This window comes from Adiantum capillus-veneris, chromosome 1, assembly GCF_014529385.1.
Source record: "Adiantum capillus-veneris isolate H3 chromosome 1, ASM1452938v2, whole genome shotgun sequence".
Taxonomy (NCBI): Eukaryota; Viridiplantae; Streptophyta; class Polypodiopsida; order Polypodiales; family Pteridaceae; genus Adiantum; species Adiantum capillus-veneris.
The window spans coordinates 17,741,760-17,749,410 of record NC_140931.1 but is presented as its reverse complement, the minus strand read 5'-3'; the positions used below and the strand labels follow the sequence as shown (position 1 = coordinate 17,749,410).

Sequence of the window (7,651 nt, the reverse complement as noted above, 5' to 3'; positions counted from 1 at the left end):
AGGTGAATGCATTTGGAGAGCTGCCCTCTCTTTGCATCTGCTGAAAATAGCCCCATAGATTTCTGGCCCTGCCACTATTGGGCATATCCGGTGATCAAAGCATTCCAGGATACGACATTTTGGAGAGGAAACTTGTCAAGCACTTTTTGTGAAAACAACCCATAGCTTCCCGGCCCTGCCACTATTGGGCATATCTTGCGATAAAAGCATTCCAAGAGATGATACATGTCAACCAAGGCAATGCCAAGCACACCGTTTTTTGTCAACAGCCCTTGACTAACAATATCATCTCGAACTCTTTTGTCCATACACCAAGATCTTGCATGATGCCATATGCCTTCAAGATGCACGTGTAGGTCATTGCAACTCGAGCTCTAGGCCCTATCTTAACGATCAAAGCATTCCAAGAGATGACACTCTTGAGAGGAAGCCAGTCAAGCACTTTTTGTGCTTCATGAAGTACACCACATTTGGCATACATGTCAACCTATGTAGTGCCGAGCACGACATTTTTTGTCAACAGCCCCTAACTAACAATATCATCTTGGACTCTTTTGGCCATACACCAACACAGATGCCTTCAAGCTGCACGTGTAAATCATTGCATCTGGAGCTCTAGGCCCTATCTTTGTATGTGCTGAAAATAGTCCAGAGCTTCCAAGCCCTACCCTATTGGGCATATCCCTCAATCAATGCACTAAAATTGTAACTCTACTTACCTCTTTTGCTCTTTGCGTTAAATTTCAAGTCTTAGCGCTTTCTAATCGAGCCATGCATGCTCTCTCTCTCTCTCTCTCTCTCTCTCTCTCTCCCCGCGTCTATATGCACTCCAAATTCTAGCATTGCCTTTGCGTTTTTTAATCCTCAATCTAGCCTTCGCTTTTTACCATTCCCCCTCCAATCAAGCAATGACAACTTGCATCCCTCCCCTTTTTCAATTGTCCAAAATTGTATTAAACAATCAAGGTAAAGACTTTTTGTGACCATATAAAGAGGTGGTCGAGTGCACATTGGTACATTTGTGTTTCTCTTCTCTTTTAGTTTCCCTTCAATGTTTTCTTCTGTTTTTGTGAACTATAAGAGTCATGGCTATGCTTCAATTCAGTTTAATCTAAGATGGACTCAATTCATTTTAATCTAATCATGAGTATCAGTTGAGCAAACAACTCACATTAAAAAGGTTCTAATCATTTTGGACATTCAACTCCATGTGGCCTTCATAAAAATTTAATCCTTTCCTTGCGCAACCTTAGCAGCTGCTAGTAGTTCTCAAACCGAGCGCATGCAGACCGTCCCCCGCTGACGTTCTTTTTCTAACTCATCTTCTCCCCACACTCCCTAATACAAAGCGATACGGTGGACACTGGACAACTGACAGAGCAGTGGAAAAAAGCCGTCAAGAGCAATGACATAGTGGAAAAGGAAGCGATCAAAGACAAGTAAGGGCCGTTGCAGGCTGTGTGAGCATTCATAAGGAGACGATTCGAAAAGAATAGGTTTGTGATAGGTTCTCCTTTACTTTCTTTTTTGTCTCACAACATGAAGTTTCAACTCTATGTCACATTATCATAAAAAGGTGACCCTTGCCTCCTCATTTTCATGCATTAGATATTGACTCTCTCTCTCTCTGCGCGCACGCGCGTGGCTTTTTGGCAATGAAAAGACGTTGATTTCTCTACTTGAAAAATCCTCAGAACCGCGGCCAAGATAGAATTTAGAATTCATACGTAATTGGCTAGAAGTAATTGGCTAGAATTAAAGTATGCACACGAAGTTCAAAGATTTTTCGGTTTATGCTCTTACTACAGGCGGCTCATTCGAAAGTTTGCTGAGATTGCTTCTCCATTGCACACCCTGGTTTTGTTTGCTTGGGGATCCTCAGAAAGTGCAAGGAAAGGTTGACGATTGTCTTGTTTTGATTATACCAAACTTTCAAAAACATTTTGAGCTTTATTGTGATGCTTCTGGCAGCAGCTTGAGAGCGGTGTTAATGGAGGAGGGCCATGTCATAGTGTCACAAATTGGTGTTGTGGCATGCCCAACCGGAAGGGATAAGGCCGAGAGGACAAGAACTGATGCCACAGATTTGTGACGTGGCTTACTCTGAGCACAAGAAGAGTTAGAGATTTCAAAAATCCTAACCACTAGAACTTAAAGAACTTATGAGCACCAGTCGTGTGGCCTAAACCCAAAAATATAAAAAACTTGAACTCTGGGTCGATTTTCGTAAATTGCGTTGACATGAGAATGTGGCAGGATGTACGGATTTCGCGTTTTGCGTTGGAGTCTTTTGCATGGGCTTTTGAGAGCAAATGCTTTTGGGTGTAATTGCTTTTAGAAGTGATGCTTTTGGGCTGTGCTCTTGGACATCCCTTGTTTATAGGTGTCCTGAGAGCCACTCTTCAGAGGGTATCTGGATGCGAAGTCTTGAAGAGAGTTGGTGTCATGTGACACACATCCCAACCCTATGTATCCGTGGACAAGCTACACCATAGCAGGGTTCAGTTAGTTCAGTCAAGTCTAAATTAGCAGTGATCTGGCACTTTTGTGAGTCTATTCGTAGACCGTACATGTGTAGTCACTTAGCATAGATGCATATCCTCCGGTTGCACACAACATGATCATCGGAATTCCCATCAAAATCCATTAGCATCAGTTAGGGAAATTTTCCAGTGCATTTAGTCTATTTTCCTATTTATTGGTATTTTCACTTATTATTTTTAAGTGACTTTCCAACAAAAGTAGGTAGGGCAATTTTGCTAAGTTAATATATAAGCAAACCCAAGTTAGCACTTTCTGGCAAAAGAGGTAGCAGGAGCTTCTCGCTCAACAGGCAACTTCTCAGCAGTACCCCCTCATGACCCCCCATCGCCATACCTCCCATCACCTTGGCGTTTTCATAGAGCATCCTTGCCCTGAAGTTCTCCCCCACTTCTGGTGTTAGTCCCTTGCAGATCAGCCTCCCTCGGTGGTTTCCCGCGACAGAACCACATCAAGCAGAGCGTTTCCTTCAGCATACCTCAACGTTTTTGCTATTCATTGGCAGCATCAAAGGGGATTAACTAATGCTAGCTTTCTACAGCAGATCAGTTGCGTTTTCAGCATTTAAACCACTGCAAGGAATTCAACCCTTAAACCCTTTCCAAGACCAGCGATTTCAGCAGTGTAAGAACCTCTGTGGCAGCGTTTTTCAACCCTAATCTCACTGCTGTCCAACGTTTTTTCCAGCCAAAGAACTCCCCCCAAAACGCAGCCTAAAAGTGCAGATAATCCAATGTTTTTCTAGCAGGTATTTGCAGCCACAAACACCGCAAGGAACAGTCTATTTTCAGCCTCGAAAACAGTCCATTTTCAGCCCGAAACAGTCCAAGAAATTCAGCATATAGAAGATTCACAGTTTTAGCCCAAGTCGTCGTCGTCATCGGCATAGTCCCATTGCATACGCATTGTGCACCTTTGTGCAATCAAGTAGACCACTCTCGCCGACGAGAGTGGGGCCTTCGGAGGAGGGTTTTACCTCTTGGTGTCGTATCTCTTCTCTCTTCTTCTCTCAGTCTCATTCACTTGCACGCACAATATCCACTCACTTTGTTCGTGATCATAGCACTCTCCACAAGACGGAAAGCTCTCTCTTTCCCTAAAGAACTAAAAAGAACTTTGAGCAATAAAGATCACTAATCTTGAGAAAATACAACATTCATTCCGCTGCGCCTTACATTGGTATCAGATCTTTGGAAGTGTTCTGCATTACTCAAGGAAAGAACCACAAGAATTTTTTTTTCTTGTGATCGCACGAACCCAAGTTTACTTGGGCGTGGCGATTCCTAATCGTGTTTTGTTGAAGAGTGACAAGAATCCCAAGAAAGCAGGGCTTGTCCAGCCTCCCCTTGTGTCTCTTTTCACTCATTGAGAGCGGACCGTGCACTTAGCGGCCGGCCAATCGACTTGAGGTGGGAAAAAGCAACCTTGGTGTGAGCGCAAGGCCGCCAAGGGGTGCGCCCGCAGAAAAGGGTAGAACTCCGGTGAATAGAAGATCCTTCTCCAACGCGATTTGCAAGCGAAAGAAAACCTCAAGAACCCCAAGAACCCAATACCCTCAAGACTCAAGAACCTCAAGAACCCAAGATTCTCACGAATCAAGGACCTCAAGAACCTCAAGACCCTCAAGAACCCAAGTTCCTTGCGAGCTTAAGACCCCAAGATCATAGTGCATGGTCGTCACCCGAAGCGGAATGGATACTTCGCATTCAGGTGATGAGCATGAGAGAGGCGACGAACGATGCCGGTTATGTCTTTTTCTAATCGTGTTTTGCAGCTAGGTACCCAATTATGCATGTCGGATGAAGAGCACAAAGAGGCTTTTCTCTTTGGATTGGACGAGTATATCAAGTACGATGTCGAGGTACTCGATCCAATCGATCTCAACAAGACGGCAGCAATTGCTCTCGCACAGGAGATGAAGCACAACAAGGGAAAGCCTAAGGAGACCAAGACTTCCACAAGTACCTCACAGACTTCTCAGAATCCGTAGAACGGTAAGAATGGTAAGAATGGTAAGAACGTTAAGAATGATAACTCTTCTAACCAATCTTCCAACAGTATCTCATCAAAGAATTCTCCCAATGAATCTAAGGGTAAGGCTAACACAACTGCTAAACCTAAGCTTACTCCAGATGAAAAGATAGCACAAGGAATTGTAGGAGGTTACATCACTTCGGAAGAACAAAGCACTTATTCTAAAGAAGGTCGTTGTTTTCATTGTCACATTAAGGGTCACATTAAAAGAACATGTCCTAAGCTTGAATCGAATGAATCTAAAGAACCCACAACACCCACTACATCTGTCAATGCAATGAATGATAACACGATTGTGCCCACAGTTTCTCAGGACCCTCCCATTGATGATTCTCTCATTAAATGTTATGGTCGTACGTTGGGGCATTAAATGTTATGGTCGTACGTTGGGGCACCGTTTTGTCATATTGTTTGACCTAGGTAGCATGCATGATGTGATCAGTTCCTCTCTTGTTGAGAGAGCCCGCCTCGAAGTTAGTCCGAGATCTCCTATCGAGGTCTCTGGCTTTCGTTTTGATATGGACGCTCTCATCACGGAGGAGTGCCTTGATGTGTTGTTTGCAATTCAACAGACTGCCTTCACTAGAAGATTTGTTGTTTCTTCTCTCTCAGGATGTGATATGATTTTAGACATTCGATGGTTTCGTGATAATGACGCTCTCATGAAATTTAAGGCTAACACTATAACTATCAATGTCGACAGTGATTCTCCTATTGTCTTTCATGGAGAGGACATTGCTCCTTCTCCATCTCTCATTGCTACTATGCAGGACAAGGTTGAAAGGATTCAGGATAAGGAGATTCTCTCAGTCTCTTTTTCTCCACAGCATGACACACAGGATTTGCATGATTGTGAGAAGCATGATGATTTGAAGGATAATGATTTGCATGATGATTTGGATGACAATGACAAGCATGATGATTTGCATGTTGATGTGATTGTTCACAAGGATGATGTGTGAGTGGATGCTTCTACTAGCGAAGCTAACCTCGTTGTAGATTCTAGCAGTGACCAAGATCAGATCTTGGCTCTCGAGCCTTGGTCCAAAGAACCCTCACAAGAAGTATTATGTGTCCGCATGATTGATACGCACGCATTGTTCGAGTGTTTCATTCGTGAAGGTTTCCTGTATTTTAGTCAGCATTGTTATGTGATCCCTTTTCCTAGGCATGACATATTGTATGTTGAGCGCGTTTCTCTCATGGTGAGCACGAATGTATGCGGATTTTTCGTGAAAAGTTGAAAAGTTTGTATGTAAGGAAGTCGCATTCCATGTCTCTTCCTTGGCAACAGAAAAGATTCGAACGCATTGTTTGCATGTGTTTGATGAACGGGTTGTCACTCCGTCTATTTGTTCATCTACATTGCATGCACAGTCTTTAGAGAAGACACGATTTTTTTCCTTCACTTTACATGGAATGGGTATGTTCATGGTTTTGTGTTGGAGATGGTTTCAGGAATTTTCAGCCATGGAGATTCTTGAAGACGAAAGGAGCAGGACTCTAGACGAAGATGAAGCAAGAAAGGAGATTCAGAAGACTTTGAGTCGCTTTCGGCGCGGCCCAAAGAAGCAAGCGTTGCAGACCTTTATGAAGTTCAAATACCGCACGACCCACACATTAGAGTGGGCTGGTGAAGAGTCTCTTCCAGGATTCCGGATGCTGTTGGCGATCTCCCTCGACGCCATACAGTTCGGTATCAGTACCTCACTTTGAAAAGGAGGGGATGTCACATGACACATCCCAACCCTATGTGTCCGTGGACAAGCTACACCATAGCAGGGTTCAGTCAGTTCAGTCAAGTCTAGATTAGCAGTGATCTGGCACTTTTGTGAGTCTATTCGTAGACCGTGCATGCCCAGTCACTTAGCATAGATACATATCCTCCGGTTGCACACAGCATGATCATCGGAATTCCCATCAGAATCCATTAGCATCAGTTAGGGGAATTTTCCTGTGCATTTAGCCTATTTTCCTATTTATTGGGATTTTCACTTATTATTTTTAAGTGACTTTCCAACAAAAGTAGGTAGGGCAATTTTGCTAAGTTAATATATAAGCAAACCCAAGTTAGCACTTTTTGGCAAAAGAGGCAGTAGGAGCTCCACCGCTCGACAGGCACCTTCTCAGCAAGAACCATCAAGAGCACCATAGCCTTGGCGTTTTCCCTCTCATTGCACTAGCGTTTTTGGTCATCGCCATCACCTCCCCCAAGCTGGCGTTTTCAGCCTTGCAATCATCGCCATCATTCCCAGATAGCTAGCGTTTTCACTAGCGCTACAAGGGTCTGCTAGCGTTTTCATTTTCAGCCTTCGGTGAAGCAAGGTTACTTGCGTTTTCAGCATTCAAGACAGCAGCAGATTCAGCCCTAGATACTTGCAGAAGATCGTCATTTTCAGCCTCTCAAAACGCAGCCAAAGCCAGCGTTTTCAGCAGCCCGAATCAGCCCCAGATTTTCAGCCATAGCGTTTTTATGGACAGCAGATAGAAGGTCACAGATTTCAGCCCTTAAGTCGTCGTCGTCGTCACTGTCATAGTCCCAAGTTGCATCAGTTTCCATGCATCGCCATTGTACCACTTTGTGCAATCAATAGTAGACTACTCTCGCCGACGAGAGTGGGGCCTTCGGAGGAGGGTTTTACAACGTTTCTGGTGTCGTATCTGTTCTTTCTCTATCTCTTAGTCTCATACACTTGCACGCACAATGTCCATTCACTTTGTTTGTGATCATAGCATTCCCTCACTAAGAACGGAAGGCTCTACCTTCCATAAGAACAAAAGGAACCTTGAGCACAGTTCGGAGCACTCATCTTGAGCAAAGCGCAAACATTCATTACGCTGCACCTAACATTGGTATGAGAGCTTTGGAAGTGTTCTGTGTCACTCAAGGAAAGAACCACAAGAATCACAAGAATTTTTTTTTGCTTGTTGCGGTCGCACGAACCCAAGTTCGTTAACATGTTTTTGAAGAGTGACAGGAATCCCAGGAAAGAAGGACTTGTCCAGCCTTCCCTTGTGTCTCTTTTCACTCATTGAGAACGGACCGTGCACTTAGCGGCCGGCCAATCGACATGAG

The 7,651-nt window shown here is 44.0% G+C and overlaps 1 protein-coding gene across 2 annotated transcripts in view; it reads left to right on the top strand.

Annotated features, from left to right (window-relative positions):
- The first annotated feature begins 1,206 nt into the window (after positions 1-1,206).
- The window catches only part of LOC147464378 (uncharacterized), a 54,011-nt gene continuing 47,566 nt past the window's right edge, over positions 1,207-7,651 (top strand). Inside the window, exon 1 of one of the 2 annotated variants that reach the window (XM_086514490.1) lies at positions 1,207-1,496. The gene's annotated coding sequence lies outside the window, so the exon portion shown is untranslated. The remainder of the gene's footprint in view (positions 1,497-7,651) is intronic. The other variant, XM_086514497.1, reaches the window with a different exon arrangement.